The 27,020-nt window shown below is 35.3% G+C and overlaps 1 long non-coding RNA gene across 3 annotated transcripts in view; it reads left to right on the top strand.

The window, feature by feature from the left end:
- Nucleotides 1-27,020, top strand: part of LOC117313552 (uncharacterized) — a 256,582-nt gene that overhangs the window by 119,280 nt on the left and 110,282 nt on the right. The gene's annotated exons all lie outside the window — the stretch shown is intronic.

The following is a 27,020-nucleotide window of genomic DNA, read 5'->3' as shown; positions in this document are numbered from 1 at the left end:
TTCTGACACACAGTTACTACATGAATGAACCTTGAGGACATTAAGCTAAATGAAATAAGCCACTCCCATAAAGACAAATACTACATGGTTCAACTTATATGAGGTACCTTGAGTAGTTAAATTCAGTCAGAAAGTTGAGTGGTGGTTTTCAGGGGCAGGGGTAAGGGGAGAATGGGCAGGTATTTAGTATCTAATGGATACAGAGCTTCAGTTTTGCAAAACAAAAGAGTTTGGAGATGGTTGGTAGTAATGGTTACACAAAAAAGTGAGTATAGTTAATACCCCTGAACTGTACAATTAAAACGGTTAAAGATGGTAAATTTTGTTATATTTCACCAAAATTTTAAAAAATTGTTATAAAAAGGACTTGTCAATCACTTATAACTATAGACATAAAATACTTTATGTAATAGATAAGCTGTCCACAAATTTAGTATAGATAAATCAGTAATGATCTCTATGTATTTGAAAATTCTGACTTTTTTTTTCCTGAAGTAATAATTCGTTATATATATAAAACTCTAAACATCTCCCCATAGGAAACCCAGAATGTTGAGCCTTAGAAAAAAGAAAAAAAGAAATGCAGAATTAGATACATGACACAATGACAAAGAACTTGGTCACTACATTGCTTAGCTAAATAAGTATTAACTTTAAACAAATAAATAATATCAATATGTATAGCTATATTTATCTATCTACCTGGCAAATATTTCCAACTCTCAAAAAAGTTTGTATATCACTGTCAACTGCAGCATAACATAACTGAGATAAAAATAAGTGAAAGTAAGAGTGAATATTTAACTAATGATTAAATGAATAATATCCATAAAGATAAAATAATCACAAATTTTTTATGCACCAAGTATACCTTAAATTGAAATACAAAAGGAAATTCTGAGACAATTCAGTAGAGATGTGAAAAATTCACAAAACTATAAGTTTTAAAATTCCTTGCTTTGAAACAGTAAGAAAATGTAGAATATATTTGAAGAGCACAATTAAAAGCTTGCACACAAATAAATGGAGACAGAACATTCTTTTCAAAAAAACATTTACAAACCTAAATCACCTAAGTAGTCCTACCTCCTCAAATCTATTTGTCTGAAATTTAAAATAAAATGTCTAAATTTTATTGAATCAAAGAAAAAAATGAAATGGAAACACTACGTCTAGTAAAAATAATAATATTCTAGGGAGGAGGGGAAAAAAGGGGAGGAGGGGTAGGGAGAGGACAAAGGACAATAAGGACCAAAGGGGTATTAACATGTTAGAGATTAAAAATACTCTATATTCCTCCACCTCTTTAATATTTTAGTTTAACTCCTAAGTCCTTATTAAATACAATAAGTTTTAAAAAATAAGAAGGCAGAAAGAGGAGGATAAGGAGAAGAATGAAGGGAGAGAGGATGAGAGGACAACTAAAAAGCATGGAGAGTAGAAAGTAAAGACTAAAGAGTTGCAGTGATTTACAGATGATAAAGTTTTCAGCACAGTAAATTCAAGAGAATCCAATGACAGAATATTTGAATTAATAAGTGAGTTTATCAGTTGTGGCAGAAGTCAGACAAAGATACAAAAATCCATAACATTTCTACTTGCCAGCAATTAAAATCAGAAAATTTAATTTAAAAAGATTATGTTAATGAAAGCACCAAAATAAATGATGCTTAGGAATATATCTAACAAAATATAAGAATTAACATACGGCGCAAATAAGAGAAAGATAAAAAATTTGTGTGAGATTGAAAGGTACAAGTTGTTCAGATGTCAATTTCTACCAAACTCATTTATAAACTTAACACAATTTTAATAAAATTTAACAAAAATATATTTAATTAGGAATTTTAAATTTCGTAAGGAATTATTAAGTTGCATGACTACTCAAAATAACTCTAAAAGAACAAATTAACACATAGACATGCCCTATCTAATATCAAGACATATAAAGCATGGTAATTTAGAAGAATGTATAATTAATAAAAATAGACACGGTCACCAGAAAAGAATAAAAATCTTCACAGACTTAAACATAAGCAATTTGTCCATATTTATACCAACAGACATACTAGGAAAGTTAGATATTATTCTTTACATTTTATGTATTGGCTTTTATTGTGAAAAGCATAATTGGAATCACAAAATACATACAAGACACATTAAAAGCCTAAAAGTGAACAAAAAAATCAGAAATAACATAGAATAGGGCAGAAGACCTATATTGATATTTCTCCAAAGAAGACATACAGATGGCCAACAGGCACATGAAAAGCTGCTCAACATCGCTAATTAGCAGAGAAATGAAAATCAAAACTACAATGCAGTACCACCTCACACTGGTCAGAATGGCCATCATTAAAAAGTCTACAAATAACAAACGCTGGAGAGGGTATGGAGAAAAGGGAACCCTCCGACACTGTTGGTGGGAATGTAAGTTGGTGCAGCCACTATGGAAACAGTATGGAGGTTCCCCCTAAAATAAAAATATAGTTGCCATATGATCCAGCAATCCCACTCCTGGGCATATATCTAAGCAAAACTATAATTTTAGAAGATATATGCATCCCTATATTCATAGCAACACTATTTACAATAGCCAAGACATGGAAACAACCTAAGCACCCAACGACAGATGAATGGATAAAGAAGATGTGGTACATATAGACAATGGAATACTACCCAGCCATAAAAAAAGAATGAAATAATGCCATTTGCAGCAATATGGATGGTACTAGAGATTATCATACTAAGTGAAGTAAGTCAGAAAGACAAATACCATATGATATCACTTATATGTGGAATCTAAACTATGATACAAATGAACTTATCTATGAAACAGAAGCAGACTCAAAGGCATAGAGAACAGACTTTTGTCATTGCCAAGGGGGAGGAGGAATGTATTGGGAGTTTGGGGTTAGCAGGTGTAAAATATTATATACAGAATGGATAAACAACAAGGTCCTACTGTATAGCACAGGGAACTATATTCAGTATCCTCCTATAAAGCTTAATGGAAAAGAATATTAAAAAGAATGTATATAGGTTTAACTGAATCACTTTGCTGTATACCTGAAACTAACACAATATTGTAAATCAACTACACTTCAATTTAAAAACAGATGAAAAAATAAATAACATGGAATATTAAATTTATGCCTAGTATAAGGATGAATTAAACAACACTCAATAATAACAGCAGATACAAATATAAGTAGATTTTTCAAATTAAACAAAATTATGGGTTTAGTGATAAAACATACCCTACATGTTTAAATATATGATAGAAAATACATAAAACAGTAAAACATTGTCATCCAGTAATTATTTTAAAGTATGTATGTCAATATAACTGATAAACTGCAGATAAAAATTAACAAATGATTTTTAAAAATGCATAAGAGAAACCAGAATGATAAAAAGATATGAACATTTAATCTAAGAATTTTTTTAAAAGTAAATTTGAAACATAATACAATAGCACCATCTGAAGATGAATTGAATATTCATCAGAAGAGCAAACACTTATATATGACTATATAAATCTGCACTGGTTTTGTAGATAGACATTTAAATATATAGATTATATATACAGAGATACAGATAGATGATACAAAAATTCATATACAGATAAATATATGTATATAAGATATAGTTATAGACATAGAGATAGATAATAGGGAGGATAGGTATGTAGGTAGGTAGCTAGCTAGATAGATAGATAGATAGATAGGGATAGAACAAGAGATGAAAAAGACTCAAGTCCAAGGCATATAAATGGTTGCCTATGGAAGTTAAGAAAATGATTGGGATAGGGGAATTCCTTGATTATCAGTAATGTGTTATACATTTTATGAAAACAACTGAAATATATATGAAATATATAAACTTTAAAACATTCATTGACTTTGAATATCCAAAGTACTATTAACTTTCTATACCTTTAAAAATTTAATTATAATAACAATTGCATTAATAAATAATACTACCATCAGGTAAGGAGCAGAGAAATCAGTAGTAAAAACAAAATAAAACTTTCTAATAAGATTAGTCAGTGGGAACAATCTTGAAATTTGGAAAAACCTTAACAAAACTAAAAAATGGGAGAATAACAATGGAGTCTAAATAAAACAAAACTTGGTAGAACTGAACTGGTAGCTTTACAAGTTGGCCTTCCTCTCCAGCTACATTTTTTCCTTATTAATTCATGTAAATTACTCATTTATACTTCAAAATTGAAAATATGTTTCCACACTCTATATAAGATATATCTGGTAACTAGTTTTCTATTTAGAGAACTGAAAATATTCCATAAAGTTTAAGAAAAAACTCAACCTAATGTTTTATTCTAATATTTACACATAGCCAGTAAATGTATCTTGGTTTATAAAGGCATGCAATTATAATTCAATTATTATTCTCTTCAGTTCAGTAAGATTTTCCTGAGCAAAGTATTTAAAACATTTTATGAAAATACATTACAGTTTTAGTTACTTTCTTCACATGAACACTTTGAAAATATACTTAGTTCCAGGCTTCTTGAAGCATTTTGATACAATACCTCTCCTTTCTTCAGTACATTACATAGCATCAGATTCACAAAGTATACACAAACAGTACTTTTAGAAAATATAACCAGTAGTTATTATAGAATATGAAATCAAATATTGTAATTTGCAATATGTGCTTAAAAGTTTGGTATTTTTTCCCAACATGGACTTAATGAGAAATCTAGAACTGTATTCTAATTCTACTCATTCAAAATATTTTAACATTTTCATTTCATGTATTTCCTCCCCCAAAGCAGTGAGTCCAAGCTAAAATGAACTATAATAGATTTTATGTATTTGATTCTTGTACTAAATACTAATAAGTGGAATTCATTAGTTGCAATGCTTGTACAGTCTTCAGGAAATAGACAAAATATACATATGTATTAAGATTAGGTTTTTTAGAGAGAATGATATTTGTGGATGACATCTGTATTCATCAGAGTTCTCCAGAGAAACAGGATATCTTGATATATAAGAGGAGATTTATTATGGGAATTGGCTCATGTAATTTGGGGGGTTGAGATATCTGACTACATGGGGTTTGCAAGTTGGAGATCTAGGAAAGTTGGTGGTATAATTCAGTCAAAGTCAAAAGGCATGAAAACCAGGAGTTCTGATGTCCAAGGGCAGAAAAATGGATGTTGCATCTTAAGAGAGTGAGAATTGCCCCTTCTCTGCCTTTTAGTTCTATTTGGGCCCTCAATGGATTGGATGATGTCCCCATCCACCACCACATTGGTAAGGCAGATTTTCCTTATTCAATCTACTGATTTAAATGTTTATTTCTTCATGAGACTTCTTCATAGACACACCCAGAAATAATGTTTTACCAGCTATCTGGGCATCCCTTAGACCATTCAAGTTGATACATTAAATTAACAATCACAGTACCTCATAACATGTGTGTACCACAGTATATTACACAAAGTTGGTGTAACTGGCAATCACTGGAACAATAATTTCCTTCTTATATCCATTGTTTCTAAACTGATAATTGATCATTACTTATATGCAAGCATTATGATAAAGTCAAGAGACACAGGTACAGATATTTTGAAAGACATGGCTCCATAAAACAAAGGCACCACAGGGTAAAGATCTTGGCACAGAAAACAGACATTTGACATGTTTTGTTAAGATGAAAATCATTCTTATGCGTGTGACATCAGTGTAGCATGAGGATTTTAAATTCTAACACATTTTAAAATTATTTTTGAGGAAAATATTTCTAAAATGAGTACATCTTTCCTTTTTTCTTTTTTCATTATTATCAAAGTCATACACATCCATGTAAAATATCTAGAAAATACAGATCAATGAATTTTATAAATTTTATTAAAATGTTATTATAATAATTTGATAAACACAAATAAATAATGCATAACATTAGACTTCTGAACCTGTCATTTATGGTCTATGATGTGAATCCAATCTGGCTTTAACTTTAATCACATGTTGACCTCCAATTATGGATATTCTGTACTCAGTGTTGTTGATATATGTGATTTTTCATCCAACCTTGAGAGTGTCAGATAGGAAAATTCCAATGCAGCTATGTAAAGATGACAAATTGATGTGTGTGCACAACTATTTCTCTCATGCTTCATTAGTCGTAGGATGAGGTGAGCACAGTAATTGTGTCCCATACTGCCCTTCTTGCACTACATCTATAGATTTACTTTGGAGATTCAAGAATCTCCACGTATGTGCTTACGTATTTGACCAAGTTAGGATTGTTTATTAAAGAAAAAGAAGAGACTTCTTCTCTACCAATGTATATTATTTTGTTTGGGATGATGAATTCCTGAAAGGGGTCCTTAACTTTTACTTAAAATAAAGGTCTTCATAAGGCTTGTGATATAGCTCAGTATTTCACAAAGTGCATTCCTCAGACCACTAATAATCTTTGATATTAATAAATATTAAAGGGACTCCATAGAGTCAGGATGTGCAAAACACTTAGAGTATTGTCTGCAGAACTCTTCATGGTTTTGGATATGATTCATGAATTTTGTCTTGTGAATCCGAGGGAGAGCTACATTTAAGATTTAATTTATTAATTTATACAGGTAAATTATGCAAATTGCATGTGAGAGTTAAAATGTTGAAAAAAAAGCACAAAAACTCTTGTGAAATCCTGACACCAGTAGATTGTACAGAGGTTCTTCAATTTACTCTCTCTCATAATAGTAACCTGTTTTGTCTGCATGATATCAGTTATACATTGTTTAATGTTGAATATAAAAACACATATGTGAGACAATGTATTCAAAGTAAATTTCCAAAAACAGAATTAATAGGGAAAGGGTATGTGTTCCAAAAGTATTGTACCAATTTAAATTCTCAACGCAAATATTTGGAAGAGCCTGAACCAAACCTAGGTTTTGTCTTGTTTTAATTTTTGTTAATCTCATCAGAGAAAAATATATTTTCTTATTTTATGTCTTTAATAATATCTGAGAATTAAGTTCTTTGAATAGAATAGAATGTTTCTTTCAATTCAGGGTGTTTGTTTGTATGTTTTTAATTCACTATTCTTGTCTCTGCCAGTGTTTCTTTGAATGTGTCCACAGTCAGATGCAAAGCAAACAGACTTCCCTATATTTTTGTACTTTTTTAGTTTTTTTTTTTCTTTTTTTAAATCCATTATCATTTCCATGCATTCCTTAAAGAATAAATATTGTTGACAGGAAGCCACTCTGGGCTTTAAGTTGCTTTTATTATAAATCTGTTACATTTATCTTTAGAGTTAGTAATCAGAATGATATCTCTTTAAACATATTCAAATGTTTTGTTCTATCTTTCTATTTAAAAAAATATTATTGACAGAGAATAATATTCTTAACACTGAAAATTGTCAAAGTGCTGTCACTATTAATAATTTTTGTTTAGAGACTTATAAGTGCTCACATTGTATATCATGCATTTTGTGTCTGCATTACGGACATGGACATTTTCCCTCTTTTATGTGAATCTACTTATTCCTAGATAATTAATTCTATATTTTTGTTCTCATGGTAAACTGTAATCATGTTCTAAATTCACGTTAGATGTCTCCACCACAAAGGGCTTTCTGACTTTTATCCAATACCAATAATTAGCCTCTTTTTTCTTAATATTACTGTTGCACCTTCCATAATTATTCTGCATGGCATATAACACACTGTTTTCTTATCCATTTATCTGTCTGACTCTCCAATTATATAGAGAGCTCCCAGAGGAGAGGAGCTATATTTTAATCATTATTGAATTGAAAATTGCATTAAAAATACAAAATACATTTAAAATGTTATAATAAAAATGTAAAACTAATAAAAATTAGAAAATTCTTGAGAATTTTAAAATGTGCTAAAATTTAATTGGTTGAATTAATTATATCTTAATAAAATTTGATACTTTTATGTTTTGATCATATGTTTTACAAAGGTGAAATTTGTACAAAGAAAATTTGCAGATGTTAAAGTCGGTATAAGAATATTAAAGTTGGACTTCCCTGGTGGCACAGTGGTTAAGAATCTGCCTGCCAATGCAGGGGACATGGGTTCGATCCCTGGTCTGGGAAGATCTCATATACCTTGGAGCAACTAAGCCCATGTGCCACAACTACTGAGCCTGTGCTCTACAGCCCATGAGCCACAACTACTGAGCCCATGTGCCACAACTACTGAAGCCTGTGCACCTAGAGCCTGTGCTCTGCAACAAGAGAAGCCACCACAGTGAGAAGCCCACACACTGCAATGAAGAGTAGCCCTGCTCACTGCAACTAGAGAAAGCTGCATGCAGCAACAGAGACCCAATGCAGCCAAAAATAAATAAATAGTTAAAAATAAATAAATAAAAAATTTAAAAAAAGAAAATTAAAGTTGATGCATTGTCTTAAAAGCACAGGTAAATATGATATTTGATGAGTCTTGACTTCTTTCTAAATCATCATTTAAATGTTTAAAAAGTGACATTTCCAGGTAATGGAACTACCTAGAAAAAAATAATATTTTAGCTTTAAATATTATACTATATTCTATAAAATGAAACATTTTAATGAAAAATAAAGAATTCTATTTTAGGTCTTCCAAGTGTCACATGATTTTTTATAGTTACTGATAGATTCCAATCCAAATTCCTACTGATTTTAGAAATAGATTTTTTAAATGGGGCAAATTTCTATTGATACTGGAAAGTAGTAGATAAAGCATGTTAACCATGAATTCAGGGAGCCTAGATTCAATTTTCAGATTAAACAAGTATGAGAATGGAAATTTAGAAATGTACATGATACACCAGTTGTTCCATTTCTTCTTCCATAAATGGAAATAAATGAAAGTACTCAACACAAATTAGTTATTTGATTATTAAATGTCTGAATCTCTTAAGTGATTAATCATACAAATAAAGATACCAAAACAATGGTTAATTTTGATAATGATAGAGATATTAGTGTTGCCTAGTGAAAAGTAATTAGAATTATTCAAATGACAGCAATATTAATACATGAATATTTGAAGTAGGAAATTTTGGAGATAATCAGTCCATGGAGTAGACTCATCAGAATTTTACTAGCACCCCTGTGAGGACTGATGATGGATGTAATATCATACTTCCTTCTTCTCAGCACTTACACTTGTTTGGACTGCTAAAATAGGAAAACAGCAGAAGATCTGTCCATCCCCTAGTAACCCTTACTGATACAAAAAAAAAAAAAAAGCATGTCATGATGACAGAGTAGAAGGATGTAGAGCTCACCTCCCCCAATTAACATGTCAAAAATACAATACATGTAGGGCAACTCTAACTGAAAATAAACTGGAGAATGGCAGAAAGAATCTCTACAACCAAGGCTGTAGAGAAAGATCTACATGGAGTCAGGTAGGAAAAGAGAAGCAATCACGTCAGGACTTGTGCCCCTAGGATAGGACACAGAAGGGGTGCAGTGTATCCGAAGCTTGGATAACTTTTCTGAGGAGCGAGGGATTCCAACCACATGTGTACCCCAGCCCTAGGGTATGACTCCAGAAAGATGAGTCCCCTTAGCTGGTTTAAAGCCAGTGGGACTTATAGGAAGGCTGTAAGAAACCAAGACTTCACTTGTGAAGAACATGCAAATGCTTACTTACTACTTATTCCCAGCAACAAGGTAGATGAAACAGACTGAAACTGTCTGGAAGTCTCACTGATGTGCCAGGATCATCCCAGCATGTGCTCTATCCATGCTGAGTGCCAGTTCTGCCCCCTTTAGCTCCAGCACAGCTCCCCACTAGGGCAAATGCTGCCATTATGGAGGAGTGCCCACTTGGGGGCACAGAGCTTCCTTGGACATGGCACTGCATCTGAAAGGGCAAGGGCAGCCATTGGTGACACTCACAGAGATGGTGGATTGGGAGCTATCTGGAGCTCTGAATGGTGAGCTGGAACTAGCCCAGTATGTGCCTGGGCTTGCACCAGGCACCCACTCCAGCCCCTCTTGCTTCATTGCTGCTTCTGGGGCAAAGGTGCTGTTGCCAGGGAGAGCACACACTTTGAGGGAATGGAGCCACCTTGGACCTGACCCTCAGGGCTTCTGCTCCAGCAACTTGGGACCTGCACCCATCCCTGATAGGTGACTGATGGCCACTAAGTATAGGAGAAACCCAGGCTCACATCTGGCTCTGGGTCTAGCCCATTCATCTCCAGCTCTACCTCCCACCCACCCATGATAAAAACTCTCATCAAAGTTGCTATAGACAAAACATCTCAACAGAATAAAGGCCTTTTATGACAAACACACAGCTAATATCATACTCAATGGGGAAAAGCTGAAAGTGTTTTTCTAAAATCAGGAGTAAGACAAGGATGCCCATTCTTGACACTTCTACTTAATATAGTATTGGAAGTCCTAGCCACAACAGTCAAAAAAGAAAAAGAAATAAAAAGCATCCATATTAGAAGGAAAGAAGTAAAACTCACTAATTGCAGATGACATGATACTGTATATAGAAAACCATAAAGTCTTTACTCAAAAACTATTAGAAGTAATAAATGAATTCAGTAAAGTTACAGAATACAAGATTAATACATAAGAATCTTTTGCTTTTCCATACATTGATAATGAACAATCAGGAGGATACAGCAAGAAAACAATCTCATTTAAAATCACATCAAAAAAAATTAAAATACATGGGAATAAACTTAACCAAGGAGAGAAAAGACCTATACTCTGTAAACTAATAAACACTGATAAAGGAAATGACAGATGATGTAAAGAAATGGAAAGAGATGCCTTGTTCATGGACTGCATGAATTAATATTGTTAAAATGTCCATATTACCCAACACAATCTACAGATTTCATGCTATTCCTATCAAAATACCCATGACATTTTTCACCAAACTAGACCAAATAATCATAAAAGATATGGAACCACAAAAGACCCCAAATCGCCAAACGAATTTTGAGAAAAATGTACAAAGCTCAAGTGGCCATGCTCCCTGACTTCAGACTATATTACAAAGGTACAGTAATCAAAACAGCATGGTACTAGCACAAAAATAGGCAAGTAAATCAATGGAATAGAATAGAGAGCCAAGAAATAAACCCACGCACTTCTGGTCAGTTAATTTATGACAGAGGAGGCAAAAATATACAATGGGGAAAGACAGTCTCTTCAATAAGTGGTGTTGGGAAAACCGGACAGCTACATGGAAAAGAAAGAAATTAGAATATTTTTTCACACCATGTACAAAAATAAACTCAAAATGGATTAAAATCGTAAATCTAAGACCAGACACCATAAAACTCCTAGAAGAAAACGTAGGCAGAACACTTTTGACATAAATTGTAGCAATACGTTTCTGAATTTGTCTTCCGGAACACAGGAAACTAAAGTAAAAATAATCAATTGGGAACTAATTAAACTTAAAAGCATAGGAAAACATCAACAAAACAAAAAGACAAACTACTGAATAGGAGAAAGTATTTGCAAATAATATGACTGATAACAAGTTAATATCAAAAATACATAAATACTACACACAAGTCAATAACAACAACAACAAAAAAGCCAACTAAGAAATGGGCAGAATAGATATTTTTCCAAAGACTACATACAGATGGCAGCAGGTACATGAAAAGATGCTCAACATTGCTAATCAGCAGACAAATGCAATTGTAAACCGCAAGATATGACCTCACACCTGTCAGAATGGCTATCATCAAAAAGTCTAGAAATAGCAAATATTGGTGAGGATGTGGAGAAAAGGGTACCCTTGTACCCTTTTGGTGGGCATGTAAATTGGAACAGCCACTATGAAAACAGTTTGGAGTTTCCTCGAAACAATAACAGTAGAACTACCATGTGACCCAGCAATTCCACTCCTAGGTATATACCCAAAGATAACAAAAACACTAATTTGAAAAGTTACATTCACCCTAATGTTCACAGCAGCATTATTTACAATAGCCAAGATATGGAAGCAACTTAAGTGTCCATTAACAGATGATTGGATAAATAAGAAGTGATAGACACACACACACACACACACACACACACACACACACACACACACACACACTACGAAATAGCAGCCATAAATAAATTTTGCTGTTTGCAACAACATGGATGGACTTGGAGGGTATTATGCTTAGTGAATTAAGACAGCAGAGAAAGACAAATGCTGTTATCACTTGTATGTAGAATCTACAAAATGAAACCAATGAATGAGTATAAACAAACAGAAATAAATTTACAGGTATAGAGAATAAATTAGTGGTTACCAGTGGGCAGAGGAAAGGTTGGAGGGGACAAGATAGGGTAGGAGATTAAGAGGTACAAACTATTAAGTATAAAATAAATAAGATACAAGAATATATTTTATAGCACAGGGGAAATAGCCAATATTTTATGATAACATTAAAAGGAGTATAATCTATAAAAATATTGGATCATTGCGCTGTACATCTAAAGCTAATATAATAAAGTATATCAACTATATTTCAATGAAAAAGGTGTGTATGTTATATAGTAGTTAGATTTTTTAGCAGTTCAAATACATCAGAAATACATCTACATGTGGAACAACTCCTACAGAACACCTACTGAACGCTGGCAGAAGACCTCAGACCTCCCAAAAGGCAAGAAACTCCCCACGTACCTGAGTAGGGCAAAAGAAAAAAAAAAAGAGAGAGACAAAGAATAAGGATGGGACCTGCACCAGTGGGAGGGAGCTGTGAAGGAGGAAACGTTTCCACACACTAGGAAGCCCCTTCACTTGTGGAGACGGGGTGGGGGGGTGTCGTGGGGGGGGAAGCTTTGGAGCCATGGAGGAGAGCAGAGCAACAGGGGTGAGGAGGGCAAAGCGAAGAGATTCCCACACAGAGGATCGGTGCCAACTAGCACTCACCAGCCCGAGTAGCTTGTCTGCTCACCCACCGGGACGGGCGGGGGCTGGGAGCTGAGGCTTGGGCTTCGGAGGTCAGATCCCAAGGAAAGGACTGGGGTTGGCTGCGTGAACACAGCCTGAAGGGGGCTACTGCCACATAGCTAGCTGGGACGGAGTCCGGGAAAAAGTCTGGACCTGCCAAAGAGGCAAGAGACCACTGTTTCAGGATGCGTGAGGAGACAGGATTCAGAGCACCGCCTAAACGAGCTCCGGAGACAGGCATGAGATGCGGTTATCAGTGCAGACACCAGAGAGGTGCATGAAAAGCTAAGGCTGCTGCTGCAGCCACCAGGAAGTCTGTCTGCAAGTACAGGTCACTATCCACACCTTCCCTCCCGGGAGCCTGTGCAGCCTGCCACTGCCAGGGGCCCGTGATCCAGGGACAACTACCCTGGGAGAACAAACGGTGTACCTCAGGCTGTTGCAACGTTATGCCGGCTTCTGCCGCTGCAGGCTCGCCCTGCATTCCGTACCCCTGCCTCCTCCCCCCCCCCCTCAACGGCCTGAGTGAGCCAGAGCCCCCTAATCAGCTGCTGCTTTAACCCCATCCTGTCTAAGTGAAGAACAGACGCCCTCAGGCAACCTAAATGCAGAGGCAGGGCCAAATCCAAAGCTGAACCCCAGGAGCTGTGAGAACAAAGAAGAGAAAGGGAAATCTCTCCCAGCAAGCTCAGGAGCAGCAGATTAAATCTCCACAGTCAACTTGATGTACCCAGCATCTCTGGAATACCTGAATAGACAAGGAATCATCCCAAAATAGGATGTGGACTTTGGAAGAACTGTAGACCTGGGGTTTGCTTTCTGCATCTAATATGTTTCTAGTCTTATGTTTATCTCAGTTTAGTATTTAGAGTTTATTATCATTGGTATATTTGTTTATTGAGTTGGTTGCTCTCTTACTTTTTTTAAAATATAGATATATATTTTTTACCTTTTTCTCTTTTTGTGATGGTGCATGTGTATGCTTCTTTCTGTGATTTTGTCTGTACAGCTTTGCTTTTACCATTTATCCTGGAGTTTTGCCTGTCCGTTTTTTTCTTTTCCTTTTTTTATAGTATAGTTTTTAGTGATTGTTATCATTGGTGGATATGTGTTTTCATTTGGTGGCTCTCTGCTTTCTTCTTTTTCTTTTCCTTTTTAAATTACTTTTTAATTAATTTAATTTTTATTTTAATAACTTTATTTCCTTCTTTCCTTCCTTCCTTCCTTCCATCCTTCCATCCTTCCTTTTCTCTCTTTCTTTCTTTCCTTCTTTCTTCCTTTCCTCCTTTCTTCCTTTCTTTCTTTCTTTATTTCCTTCTTTCCTTCTTTCCTTCTCTCTTTCTCTCTTTCTTTCTCCCTTATTTTCTGAGCTGTGTGGCTTACAGGGTCTTTTTGCTATGGCCAGGTATCAGGCCTGTGCCTCTGAGTTGAGACAGCCGAGATCAGGACACTGGTCCACCAGAGACCTCCCGGCTCCACATAATATCAAAGAGTGAAAGCTCTCCCAGAGATCACCATCTCAATGCTAAGACCCAGCTCCACTCAATCATCAGCAGGCTACAGTTCTGGACACCCTATGACAAACAACCAGCAAGACAGGAACACAACCCCACCCATTAGCAGAGAGGCTGCCTAAAATCATAATAAGGTCACAGAAACACCAACACACACCACTGGATGCAGTCCCACCCACCAGAAACACAAGATCCAGCCTCATCCACCAGAATACAGACACCAGTCCCTTCTACCAGGAAGCCTACACAACCCACTGAACCATCCTTAGGTACTGGGAGCAGACACCCAAAACAATGGGAACTAGAAACCTGCAGCCTGTGAAAAGGAGACCCTAAACACAGTAAGTTAAGCAAAATAAGAAGACAGAGAAACACACAGCAAATGAAGGAGCAAGGTAAAAACCCACGAGACCAAACAAATGAAGAGGAAATAGTCTACCTGTAAAAGAATTCAGCGTAATGAGAGTAAAGATGATCCAAAATCTTGGAAATAGAATGGAGAAAATACAAGAAACGTTTAACAAGGACCTAGAAGAACTAAAGATCAAACAAACAATGATGAACAACACAAAAAATGAAACTAAAAATTCTCTATAAGGAAGCAATAGTAGAATAACTGAGGCAGAAGAACGGATAAGTGACCTGGAAGATAAAATAATGGAAATAACTACTGCAGAGCAGAATAAAGAAAAAAGAATGAAAATAATTGAGGACAGTCTCAGAGACATCTGGGACAACATTAAACACACCAACATTTGAATTGTAGGGGTCCCAGAAGAGGAAGAGAAAAAGAAAGGGACTGAGAAAATATTTGAAGAGATTATAGTTGAAACTTTCCCTAATATGGGAAAGGAATTAGTCAATCAAGTCCAAGAAGCACAGAGAGTCCCATACAGGATAAATCCAAGGAGAAACATGCCAAGACACATATTAATCAAACTATCAAAAAGTAAATACAAAGAAAAAATATTAAAAGCAGCATGGGAAAAATAACAAATGACATACAAGGGAATACCCATAAGGTTAACATCTGATCCTTCAGCAGAAACTCTGCAAGCCAGAAGGGAGTGGCAGGACATACTTTAAGTGATGAAAGGGAAAAACCTACAACCAAGATTACTCTACCCAGCAAAGATCTCATTCGGATTCAACAGAGAAATTAAAACCTTTACAGACAAGCAAAACTAAGAGAATTCAGTACCACCAAACCAGCTTTACAACAAATGATAAAGGAACTTCTCTAGGCAGGAAACACAAGAGAAGGAAAAGACTTACAATAACAAACCCAAAACAAGTAAGAAACTGGTAATAGGAACATACATATCAATAACTACCTTAAATGTAAATGGATTAAATGCTTCAACCAAAAGACATAGACTGGCTGAATGGATAGAAACAAGACCTGTATATATGCTGTCTACAAGAGACCCACTTCAGACCTAGGGACACATACAGACTGAAAGTGAGGGGATGGAAAAAGATATTCCATGCAAATGGAAATCAAAAGAAAGCTGGAGTAGCAATTCTCATATCAGACAAAATAGACTTTAAGGGATCAATCCAAGAAGATGATATAACAATTGTAAATATTTATGCACCCAACATAGGAGCACCTCAATACATAAGGCAAATGTTAACAGCCATAAAAGGGGAAATCAACAGTAACACAATCATAGTAGGGGACTTTAACACTCCACTTTCACCAATGGACAGATCATCCAAAATAAAAATATATAAGGAAACACATGCTTTAAATGATATATTAAATAAGATGGACTTAATTAATATTTAAATACATTAAACAAAATGGACTTAATTGATATTTATAGGACATTCCATCCAAAAACAACAGAATACACTTTCTTCTCAAGTGCTCATGGAACATGCTCCAGGATACATCATATCTCGGGTTACAAATCAAGCCTTGATATATTTTAAGAAAATTGAAATTGTATCAAGTATCTTTTCCGACTACAATGCTATGAGACTACATGAGAATTACAGGAAAAAAAACTGTAAAATATACAAACACAGGGAGGCTAAACAATACACTACTAAATAACCAAGAGATCACTGAAGAAATCAAAGAGGAAATCAAAAAATACCTAGAAATAAATGACAATGAAAACACAGTGACCCAAAACTTATGGGATGCAGCAGAAGCAGTTCTAAGAGGGAAGTTTATAACAATACAATCCTACCTCAAGAAACAAGAAACAACTCAAATAAACAACCTAACTTTACACCTAAAGCAATTAGAGAAAGAAGAACAGAAACCCCAAAGTTAGCAGAAGGAAAGAAATCATAAAGATCAGATCAGAAATAAATGAAAAAGAAATGAAGGAAATGATAGCCAAGATCAATAAAACTAAAAGCTGGTTTTTTGAGAAGATATACAAAATTGATAAACCATTAGCCAGAGTCATCAAGGAAAAAAGGGAGAATACTCAAATCAAAAGAATAGAAATGAAAAAGGTAAAGTAACAACTGACACTGCAGAAATACAAAGGATCATGAGAGATTACTATAAGCAACTATATGCCAATAAAATGGAAAACCTGGAAGAAATGGACTAATTCTTAGAAAAGCACAACCTTCCAAAACTGAACCAGGAAGATATAGAAAATATAAACAGACCAATCTCAAGCAGTGAAATTGAAACTGTGATTAAAAATCTTCCAACAAACAACAGCCCAGTACCAGCTGCCTTCACAGGCGAATTCTATCAAACATTTAGAGAAAACCTAACACCTATTCTTCTCAAACTGCTCCAAAATATAGCAGAGGGAGTAACACTCCCAAACTCATTCTACAAGGCCACCATCACCCTAATACCAAAACCAGACAAAGATTTCACACACAAAAAAAACTACAGGCCAATAACACTGATAAATATAGATGCAAAAATCCTCAACACAATACTAGCAACCAGAATCCAACAGCATATTAAAAGGATCATACACCATAAGCAAGTGGGGTTTAGCCCAGGAATGCAAGGATTCTTCAATATACTCAAATCAGTGTGATAAACCATATTAACAAATTGAAGAATAAAAACCATATGATCATCTCAATAGATGCAGAAAAAGCTTTTGACAAAATGCAACATCCATTTGTGATAAAAACCCTCCAGAAAGTAGGCATAGAGGGAACTTACCTCAACATAATAAAGGCCATATATGACAAACCCACAGCCAACATCATGCTCAAAGGTGAAAAACAAACTATTTCCATGAAGATCAGGAACAAGACAAGTTTGCCCATTCTCACCACTATTATTCAACATAGTTTTGGAAGTTTTAGCTAGAGCAATCAGAGAAGAAAAAGAAATAAAACAATCCAAATCGGAAAAGAAGCAGTAAAACTGTCACTGTTTGCAGATGACATTATACTATACATAGAGAATCCTAAAGATGCTACCAGAAAACTACTAGAGCTAATCAATGAATTTGGTAAAGTAGCAGGATACAAAATTAATGCACAGAAATCCCTTGCATTCCTATACACTAATGATGAAATATCTGAAAGAGAAATTAAGGAAACACTCCCATTTACCACTGCAACAAAAAGAATAAAATACCTAGGAATAACCCTATGTAAGGAGACAAAAGACCTGTACACAAAAGACTATAAGAGGGCTGCCCTGGTGGCACAGTGGTTGAGAGTCCACCTCCCGATGCAGGGGACACGGGTTCGTGCCCCAGTCCGGAAAGATCCCACATGCCACGGAGTGGCTAGGCCCATGAGCCATGGCCAGTGAGCCTGCGCATCCGGAGCCTGTGCTCCACAACGGGACAGGCCACAACAGAGAGGCCCGCATACCACAAAAAAAAAAAGTATAAGACACTGATGAAAGAAAGTAAAGATGATACAAACAGATGGAGAGATATACCATGTTATTGGATTGGAAGAATCAACATTGTGAAAATAACTTAACTACCCATAGTACTCTACAGATTCAATGCAATCCCTATCAAACGACCAATGTCATTTTTCACAGAAGTAGAACAAAAAATTTCACAATTTGCATGGAAACACAAAAGACCCCAAATAGCCAAAGCAATCTTGAGAAAGAAAAAGGAAGCTGCAGGAATCAGGTTCCCTGTCTTCAGACTATAGTACAAAGCTACAGTAATCAAGACAGTATGGTACTGGCACAAAAACAGAAATCAAGATCAATGGAACAGGATAGAAAGCCCAGAGATAAACCCACACACATATGTTCACCTTATTTTTGATAAAGGAGGCAAGAATATACAATGGAGAAAAGACAGCCTCTTTGATAAATGGTGCTGCGAATACTGGACAGGTACATGTAAAAGAATGAAATTAGAACACTCCCTAATACCATACACAAAAATAAACTCAAAATGGATTAAACACCTAAATGCAAGGCCAGACACTGTAAAACTCTTAGAGGAAAACATAGACTGAACATTCTATGACATAAATCACAGCAAAATCCTTTTTGACCCACGTCCTAGAGAAATGGAAATAAAAACAAAAATAAACAAATGGGACCTAATGAAACTTAAAAGGCTTTGTACAGCAAAGGAAATCATAAACAAGATGAAAAGACAACCCTCAGAATATGAGAAAATATTTGGAAATGAGGCAACTGACAAAGGAGTAATCTCCAAAATGTACAGGTAGCTCATGGAGCTCAATATCAAGAAATCAAACAACCCAGTCCAAATTGGGTAGAAGACCTAGATAGACATTTCTTCAAAGAAGATATACAGATTGCCAACAAACACATGAAAGGATGCCCAACATCACTAATCATTAGAGAAATGCTACAATGAAGTATGAAAACTACAATGAAGTATCACCTCACACCAGTCAGAATGGCCATCATCAAAAAATCTACAAACAATAAATGCTGGAGCGGGTGTGGAAAAAAGGGAACCCTCTTTCACTGTTGGTGGTAATGTAAATTGATAGAGCCACTATGGAGAACAGTATGGAGGTTCCTTAAAAAAGTAAAAATAGAACTACCATATGACCCAGCAATCCCACTGCTGGGTATATACCTTGAGAAAACCATAACAAAAAGATTCATGTACCGCAATATTCATTGCAGCTCTATTTACAATAGCCAGGACATGGAAGCAACCTAAGTGTCCATCAACAGATGAATGGTTAAGGAAGATGTGGCACATATAAACAATGGAATATTACGCAGCCATAAAAGGAAATGAAATTGAGTTATTTGTAGTGAGGCAGATGGACTTAGAGACTGTCATACAGAGTGAAGTAAGTCAGACAGAAAAAAACAAATACCATATACTAAAATGTATATATGGAATCTAAAAAAAAAAATTGTTTCTGAAGAACCTAAGGGCAGGACAGAAATAAAGATGCAGATGTAGAGAATGGACTTGAGGACACAGGGAGGGTGAAGTGGTAAGCTGGGACGAAGTGAGAGTGTGTCATGGACATATATACACTACCAAATGTAAAATAGATAGCTAGTGGGAAGCAGCTGCATAGCACAGGGACATCAGCTCTGTGCTTTGTGTCTACCCAGAGGGGTGGGATAGGCAGTGTGGGAGCGAAACTGAAGAGGGAGGAGATATGTGGATATATATATATATATATATATACGTATAGCTGATTCACTTTCTTAAAAAGCAGAAACTAACATACCATTGTAAAGCAATTATACTCCAATAAAAATGTTAAAAAAAAAAAAGGAGAAATGGGGCTTTGGAATGAAGGCCTGGAAGGATTAAAAACTTAGATCCTCCCCCAGTGATTGTGAGGTTGACTGAGCAGAAGGAGACTGTTTTTGCCAAACAATTGGAGGCAAACTGTTCACAAGTGTAGCCACACACTTGGATGTTTGATTTTCTCCCTATAATCTTACAGCTGGCCTAGGCCTGGAGAAGTCAGTTTAAAGAATATGTCCAGAAGTAAGTGTAACTGGGCTGAGACTGTGAAAGAAAAACAGGCAAAACACTTTCTCAAGCACTAGGAAAAGAGAGGTTGGAATCAGAAGCCAAGGGATTTAAAATATAGAAACAGAAATGAGAAGATGATGGAAGGAAGTCGAAATGTGAATGGACTGGAAATCCCAGTAAAGAAGAGCAGGCATTGTTGGGCCTTGGACCACAAAAGGGGGAAGTATGGTAAATGATCCTAAACTTCCTCTCCAGACTAATTTTTAAATTATTTAATTAAGTTTCATAATACCCATTGAGATTTTTCATTAAATTTTATTATACGTATACATCCACAAGGAAAAAGTAATATATTTACATTGTTAGACATTATCAGTCAAAAGCATGTTAAATATCAGTCCATGCAAACCTTATTTTATGTCCCTTTGCCGTGTTTGGTTGTTGTCTACAATACAAATTGTAATTGCGTGCACAATTCTCATTCCACTGGGTGTTCACTCTTGTGTCTTTAGAAAATTAAACGTTTAAGTCACCAAATTGATGACTGTTTCTTTAGTATGAGCAGAACTCAATAACAGGGACTCCACGGTCTGTCAGTGAAAATGCTTTACCCTGCTTGTAGGGATGGATCTAGTTGAGACTATAATTAAATCTTACACGGGCTTATTCTGACATATTTACTTTTGACAATTTAAGAAGCCAATATTACCCATTATTATGTATACATTATTGATCTTTTGAATTTTAGTTTTCAACTCCATATCATGGATTAAAAAAATAGAATTTTATTCTAATAGAAAAGTTATCTTCTTTATTTCCTTTCAGCCAGCCTATTGTGAGGCTACAAAATGGTCAAAATCAAATAAATATTATACAATGTAAATTATCATGAAATGTAATAGATTACCAGCAATATTTATCATATTTACAATATCAATATTTAATATATACACCAAATTTGGATTTAAATATGTGTGGGTTTAAATATTTATATGTTTAAATTTCAGCACCATTTCTTATTTATGAACTGTGTCATCTAGAGCAACTACTCATATCTCTAAACTCTCTATTTCCTCATATGTAAATTGCATGTAATAATACAGGCCTCAGGGACTTCTCTGGTGGTGCAGTGAATAGGACTCCATGCTCCCAATGCAGGGGGCCTGGGTTCAATCCCTGGTCAGGGAACTAGATCCCACGTGCATGCTGCAACTAAGAGTTCACGTGCCACAACTAAGGAGCCCTCCTGCTGCAACTAAGAACTGGTGCAGCCAAGTAAATAAATAAATATGAAAAAAATAATATAGGCCTCAAAGAATAGTGGTATGTATTTATTTGTCAGTTATTAATAATAAATTGTTTATTATTGATGTGGAACTTCTTAGACAATATATTTTACAAGAAAGATTGATATATAATATCTTTATAAACGTTACATGATTGAGCTGAGAATTCTGAAGATAGAATATACTATATTCATCTTTAGTTTGCATTTTTATGTAACAATGTGCATAACTTATATGAATCATTTTTTTTTCATGTTAAACTGAGAACTTCAAACAATGCCTAAGGAAAACCACTCTAAGAGCACAGTGATGGATTTCTTGAAGTGTTTTGTTCCCCATCAGAAGAAGAAACAAAGTGAGACCCAAGAAGATATAAGAAATAAGTAATCTGTTTAAGAACAAAAAACTGGCACTATGTTGGAACATAATGTGCCAGAAAAAAATGGATTTGAAATGATACAGAATCTAGGTATACACAGTAAAGAGGAAAAAAAAAATGGATGTGCCATAATGGAAGAGAAAGATTACAGAAAAGGCAGTTCAGGAAGCACATTTCTATGTTGTTATCCTATTTTCCTTTCCCTCTTTTAGAAGTAATAGCTCTCCCAATTAATTTCCATCTATGCACATATTCACTGTGTATTATTTAGAAGAGAGTCAGTTCCATATTTTAAAAAGGGATGAGATTATAAAAGGAGGAAAGTGTAATGAGGTAGAAAACTGAAGGGAAAAAAACACGAAATAAGATTAGATAAAGAGAAATGAAAAAGAAACCATATAGTTGTATTTTAATATGTGAACCAAATAATTTTGTTGCAAAAACCAAAAACTGGCTAGGCCAAAATTTAACAAAGGGCCGTTTTATGTAAAATGTTTCTTCACAAGTAAAAGTCTATGGAATTCTGAGATCGTTCAGTAGATTAGATATATCTGCAAATCACTATCAATCAAGCTGAAACCTCTGCAGTATGTACTTTTATGATTATTTTTTAAAAAACAAATTCACCCCTATGAAACAAGAATAGCTCTTTTCTTCTCTTTGGTTAATAAAATTAACAAATAAATACACATATATAGGGGAAAAAAACATGTAAAGTGTGTTCACTGCATGACCCAGTTGTGCACACAGTTGAATGTCTTTCCTGTGTCTTTCTTGTGTTTTCCTGGAGAAAATACTTCAGTGCTTCCTTTGTCTTGTTTTCTGTAACTATTTTTAAATTTTCCCCAAATGATCCAGAGATCTATTCTCCTTCTAGAATTAGACTTTTTCCCAACCATAATATTTTCTTGCAGATGCTTCTTCTGTTTCACTTTGAACGGGTTGTTCTCCACTCATGCAGCAGTCTTCTTCCTTGAACTTCCATTCATCTTCAACTTAGGACTTCCTCCACTACGTCCCATCCCTTGTCTCCTGATCTTCATGCTTTCCTGTTTTTAACTCAGTAATATTGTTGGAGTCCATCCCTCAGTAATTATCTTGGGTCTTGGTGTTGAATCTTTCTTGGATTCTTTATCAAATTGACTGGGTAATGGCCAGGATGCCTTAAGCAGTCACTGGGTGGTAACTTCTCTGACCAGCTGTAACAGTTATTACTCTTTCATTGTATTTCTGCTTCCTGAACATGTATTCAAACATATCATCTACGATTTTCTTCTCTTTCAAAGAGCTGGAGGGCTGGAGTTGGGTATTTCTCTTCTGCCAGTGAGGTTAGGCTTAGATAAATTCCAAACTGTTTGGCTCTGGTAAAAGTTTCCCTTGAGGGTGCCCTTTGTTAAGAACAGGGACATGTGGGCATATTTCAGAATAGTGACTTTCCCCTCCCCCTGCCAGAAGTATGAGAGAATTTTTCCTCTATTCTTCACAGTAAGAATCTAATGGGACTCCTAGAGGTAAAACGTAGAAAAGATTGGGGCCACATGGAGATTTTAACTCTCAAGCTAGTGCACACTGAGCCTCTAGCACTCTGTCAATATAGTTTGTGTTCCTACTGGGATTGGCACCAGTGATGGGATTCTGTTCCACTTCTGGGTTTATACTCCCAATAAGCTGTGATTCTCTGTATTCTCCTATTTCTCCAGGTTTAGGGGCAGCAGTTTGCCTTGTGGCTTTAGCTCCCTGATGACTCTAAAAAGAGTTGCTGCTTTTCAGTTTATTCATCAGCTTTCCTGTTGTGAGGAAGCAAGTAACAACTTTCAGGCTCCTTTCAATTTGGACTAAAAACCGGAAGTACAATCAACACAATATACAAAAATCCTTTTACGAATCCTTCTCTTAGATTGTCAGTTCATCTCTTAGATAGGTCAATGACAGTTATTTCCTATGTGACTTTTAAATCTTTTCAGTGTTAAAATGCATGTTTCATTTTATCCTTTCCCCAAAAGGTATATCTAGATAATTGTTCAATTTTGCTGACTTTTCACCAAATCAGTATTCTTAATCATTGTACTTAGGAACTGGGTCCAGAATAATTCTCTCACTGATGGTGGCATTTATTAATCCATTTGGGAATTTTGTTCTAGACCTTGCGAAGTGTAAAGACTTGGGCGAGGTACTGAATTCTACACAAAGAGGAGTAAGATGTGATTTCCACTTTCAAGGTCGTAACAGTCTATCGATAAGTTGCCAAGATACACTTGGAATGCGCAAAGTGATAAAATGGCAATGCATTAGTTTCCTGTGGTTCCTATAAAAACATCAGAAACCGGTGCCTTAAATCTATAGAAATTTATTGTCTCACAGTTTTAGAGGCCAAAAATCCTAAATCAACGTGTTGGCAGGGCTACATTCCCTCCCAAAGCTAGAGCGGAGCATCTATTTTTGCCACTTCCAACTTCTGGTGACTCCACGTGTTCCTTGGCTTGTGGCTATACTGCTCCAGTCTCTGGATCACACAGCTTCTTCCTCCTGTGTTTGTGTTTCTCCTTTTCTGTCTGTCTCAAAACTGTTTCTCTCTCATAAAGATAAATGTGATTGCATTTAGGGCCCTCCTGTTAATCCAAGATAAGTTTTTCCTCTCAAGATTCTTAACTTAATCACATCTTTTGCCATACTAGGAATAATTCAGACATTCTGAATATAAGGGCATGGACCTATATTTTGGGGGCCATGATTCAATTCATTATGGCCAATAAAACACCAAAACCTATAGAAATAGAGAAAGAAGTCAGGGAATGCCCTGCTTTTAAGGTAGGTATATTTAACCTGGTAGAGAGAAAGAGTTTTAATGTTTTTTTTTTGTTTGTTTTTAAAGACAAAAAAAATCCATGCTGAGTGATTACTTCTGTGTCTCTCATAATCCTAATCATGAATACATATTATGTTATTTAAACATCACAAAATCTTAATCAGCATATGATTATACCAAGTGATTTGTAGCTGAGTTCAAGAATTTCAAGGACATTATAGGATTATTCTAATTTCTCTAGTCATAATGCTCATAGGTTATAAAGTCAGGACTTCCACCCACATTTTTCTGACCGAAAACTCATGAGCTTTTAAGAAAAAAGAATACGATAATAATAATATTCGTATAATTAGTGTTAACTAGAAGAATATGTTTTCTTTTATCTTCAGAGTATGATGTGTTTACTCTAAGTTCGTTTTCTTTTCATTAACTCAGAATTTGAGGGCAGCACTTTTTGGATTATTCTACTAGCTCCCCAGTTATCATTAGAACTGCTACTACACTCAACTGGTGAGCCAGTAAAAGCCGGCTTTAAAAGCAAGAAGCTTTATGCCATGTGCCTATGGGGCTTGCTGTCAGAGCAGTCCTGACACGTCCCCTAGAAGCAGAGAAAATGGAACCTCTGAGCCAGAGGTAATAGCAGAACTGACGAAATGAGCAGCTGTGCTCACAGGCTGCAGTAGCATCATCATTTCTTCCTGTTTATTGTTATATTCTTACTGAGGATAAGAAAAGACTTTTTGAGGTAGGCTTGCCATCAGTCAGTTCCAGAATGCTTGGAGGTGAGGGAAGCTTGGATTATACATGAAGAGCAAAGAGTCTACATTCCATAAAGCTGAGCATCACATAGACTGTTTTGCCTTAAAGCATAAATGAAGATCAAAGTAGAGAAGAGATTTAGTGGCACAATTTGATAGATCCTTGTTTTTTGAAAAATAAATCATATGACAAACTAATAATAGAAGACAAGAGACTTGAAAACTTAAAGAAAACTGGGCTGTTTATCTCCAGTTATAACATTGTTTGATGAAATTATTTTGAGGTTTTAGTAAGCTCTAGGCTTTGAGAGATCAAGCTATAATCCTGATAGATTGACTCTTTCTAATTTGTAGTTTTGTTTTCTTTTTCTTCATTTTGTGATGGCATGAGTACTTCTAAGCCACTAGTTGATAAAATGAAAAGACAAAGAAAAACAAATAATTTTAATAAAATGAACCTTGATCTAAATTTTGTAGACTTATTAAAAATAGAGAAAGTTTAATTTATGGCCCAAGAGCTATCAAAGATGGTCATTCTTTTCATGGCTTTGTTTATCCTCATTTTGTAGCTTTAGTGTTTGGAATATAATAATTCCTTAATAAAGAAAAATGTGGTGAGTCTAAATACATTGCATTTATAGGATCTTCAATGTTAACCGGCAGGCTCAAGATCTTTTATGTTTTCTTGGCCTCTCCTCTTCTCCAAATTTCAGCCTAAGCAGAGGCACAGCTTGTTAAAGGGAATTTATTTTGGCCACCCCTGCTCACAGCTGATCCTCATTAGGGAAAACAAACCTCACTTTAAAAAGAACTATTGAGGGCTAAGGAGGAGCGCAATGTAAATTAGTTCACAAAGTGAGACTTCAATTGTTACCTAGTAGAGGGGCAGGAAGTCATATAAATAGAGACATGGATTTGAAAGAAAAGGCCTAAGGCCTGTTTTGTTCAAAGTTAAGCCTTTAAGTGAGTTTCTCTCTGTCTCTCCTGCTTTCTTTTTTCTCTCTCACAGATGTTTACCTGTCTGTGAAAGAGCACAGAGATCCTTTTTGAAATCTGTTTTCATGCAACATCTGTGAGAATTTTGGATTTAGGTCTTACTTCAAAGCTTTTGTACCGAATGATACCACAGAAAGATGATTCAACAGTAACAGCACACCCTCCCAGAAGGACATTTCCATGTGATATAATTTTTGATGTTTAATAACAGCATAAATTTTCAAAAGGCAAACAAGGTGTGTTAGGTGCATGTGAGGAAAGAATCAACTTCCCTGTGCCAAAGAATGATACCAAAATGGTAAAATGAGCTTCTGACACTATCTTTTCAGCAAATCTCTACTAGAATTTTTCTTAGCTCTAAAAAATAACAGAGCTTTGAGTCCTATTTGGTAATTGTCTTGATCCTGGAAAGAAAAGCAGAGCCAATGCCTGAAC

This window comes from Tursiops truncatus, chromosome 9 (genome assembly GCF_011762595.2).
Source record: "Tursiops truncatus isolate mTurTru1 chromosome 9, mTurTru1.mat.Y, whole genome shotgun sequence".
Classification (NCBI taxonomy): domain Eukaryota; kingdom Metazoa; phylum Chordata; class Mammalia; order Artiodactyla; family Delphinidae; genus Tursiops; species Tursiops truncatus.
Note: the sequence above shows the minus strand (reverse complement) of the source record. Positions and strands in the feature narration are given on the sequence as shown.